Source organism: Octodon degus, unplaced genomic scaffold (genome assembly GCF_000260255.1).
Source record: "Octodon degus isolate 3935 unplaced genomic scaffold, OctDeg1.0 scaffold00584, whole genome shotgun sequence".
Taxonomy (NCBI): Eukaryota; Metazoa; Chordata; class Mammalia; order Rodentia; family Octodontidae; genus Octodon; species Octodon degus.
This window is the reverse complement of record NW_004525160.1, coordinates 47,086-49,788: the sequence shown is the minus strand read 5'-3', so window position 1 is coordinate 49,788 and position 2,703 is coordinate 47,086. Positions and strand designations below refer to the sequence as shown.

General features: G+C 36.4%; 1 pseudogene; it reads left to right on the top strand.

The window, feature by feature from the left end:
- LOC101589415 overlaps nucleotides 1–785 on the top strand; it is a 1,491-nt pseudogene extending 706 nt beyond the window's left edge.
- The last annotated feature ends 1,918 nt before the right edge of the window (nucleotides 786–2,703 follow it).

The window sequence follows — 2,703 nt, the reverse complement described above, 5'->3', positions numbered from 1 at the left end:
TGCAGAGGAATACTCATTGATACTGATGCACAGTTTATGAGAAGCTGAGGTTTGTCCTGGTGCCTTGTGTCACTCCAGCAGAAGTTACTCTGCAACATTATGTAAGAAGGGATCATGCTGAAGTGTGTGCTGATGCTGGGGTTGTCATTCAGGAACTTTCTGAATGCGTTGCGCTCACTGGAGGTTCTGCGCTGATTGCTTATTATAGTCATGATGGAACAAAGACAGATGCCTTCAGAGGATTTTGTGGCCACAAGTTTCATGATGTCTTAATCGCCCCTAAAACTGCAGACCTAACGGCTGATGTGGACTTCCCTTATTTGCATGGGATGGAACAAGGAAAAGTAGTGTCTCTGGGTCCCATACAAGAGAAAACATATTTTGAATACTATAGGTATTGATGTCCTGAAATGGCTGAAGGTTCTTTAAGGTAAATCGAATGACCTTTTGATGAGGCAGCACTTACTTCAGGGGTGTGATATGTTAATGAACCCTCAGAGGATGGGACAAAGACCTGACTGCTTTGCCGCGCTGCCTCATCAGAGACTTCATGGCAGAAAGCATCATGCAAGTGCATGCCAGTCAAAGCCCTCTGCATCGCCTGTGGCTGGGCTTGGTGAACTGGCTAGGCAGTGATATTACAGCTTGGAGTCTGTAATCCTTCCACCTACCCAAGAAATCAAAACACAGGGAGCACGTTTCATACATTAAAGCTAACCAAAGACCTGATATATTTTATTGCTTTACACACAAGAAAAATAGCCCATGCTGTATATAATAAAATTATACAACTTTTAGGATTATCACTCTTTGTAAATGTATATGTTCTCAATTTACTTAGCTGCTACTGTAAAAGTGAGTTTCCTTTTAATAAATCTACTTGTATTTTTATTTTTAAAAGTATATATGAATACTAGGGCCAGGAAGATAGCTCAGCAGCATAAGAGCTTGCTCCGCAAGTGCAAGGTTCTGAGCTCAATTTCCAGTCTGCAACAACAACAAAATAAATAAAAGTACATCTGAGTAATGACTGGTTTAATAAACATATTTTATTTATTTATTTATTTATTTATTTATTTATTTACATATTTTTAGTTTCTCTGTTTTTTTGACTGGCTCAGCCCACCCTGGGGGCAGGGCTGGTGTGGTATGAGTTTCCGGGAATCAAACTATGGTCCCTGTGCACTTGCCTAAGCAGACATTCTGGACAGCTGAGCTATCGCACTACTCCAATAGAAATACTTTAAATGAGGAGGTAGAACGGGATATCTGACAGATCGCTAAGCTCTTACTAAGTAAAAACAATAGGACAACAGCATTTTTAGTTACTCTACTATTTTGGCTGAAGTGACCTTTACATACCTAGCTCAACTCATAAAAACTAATATAAATTTACAGTTTTAATTATTCCAAACTTTCATTTCAAGAAATGAGCCCCTATTTGCAAAACAGCTCTATTACTAAGACTTAGGAAAATAGCACAAGCAAATAAGATTTTCTTGGATCCCTCTATTAGAGATGGGCCAAGATTTTCACATGAAAGTTTGGTGATAAAAAATATACATTATCAAGCTTTTTGAGAATACTTACAAAAAGTCATGTAACAAAAAAATATAGAAATGACTGAAGTGTCATCATACACTTCTTTGTACATTATCTAATCTTTCTAGCAAACAATTCTCATACAAACGCAATTTGACTTCAAGACATTCTGTTTTACAGAATCTGGAGTACTAACTCCAAATTATCTGACAAAACTTTCTCAGCATTGAAGAAAGTGCAATTTATTTCATGGCTTATAATGTGTACATAAGTATAGCAAATGAACATAATTCCAGTTACTTTTCATCATATGTAGAAACACACAAGGTTGACAGTGATTCAAAATTATTCTATTTTTCTATACTGATATAAAGATATACACTGGAGAAATTTGGGGACATCATCATCCATCACAGAGAAAACCCATTTTTGAAAACCATTTTCAAAATTAATTCAGTTAAATCTTTAGAGCAGGCATGTGAGGGCATACCATGACACATGTGGAAGAACACCTAGAGATAGGCAGTGCAGCGTAATGGTCAGGACCATTCGCATTAAATATACACACATCAGTGTCTGGTCTCCCACGCCTCAATTTATCTGTAAGACTCATAATGACCTTCCAATGTGACTAATGGGAAGATACAATAAATTTATTGAAAACAATTTAGAGCACAGAGGCACTGAATAATAATTCTGTTCTCTGAAGGATACTTTTAGTCCTTGGTGAATAGCTTCAAGGATCACTAAAGACGTTCTTAGTCTTTTCACATACAAGATCATATATTCTCTTTCTTCTCCCAAATTCTTTGGAACAATTAACATTTTACACTTGAAAATGATTGAATACATATATATATATATGGTTATATATCAATAACCATACTTTGAAGAAGACATAATTATGATCTTCATTTTATGGACTGAGGAACTAAGCTCATATCTGTTTAGGCCAACAGATCCCAAAAACACAAATCCAGATTATCTGACTCTAAATCTGTTCCTTTCCTTAAAGAGGTGTAGGGGGGAAAAGCAGGTGCCCAGTGAATATGGGAGAAAGCATAAACAAAGAGCCACTATTAATCTTGTAAATAAATTGTCCTAAATCTAAAATTTTCACTGGAGAAATACAGAGTGCACATCCCTACTGTGAAAATCTAT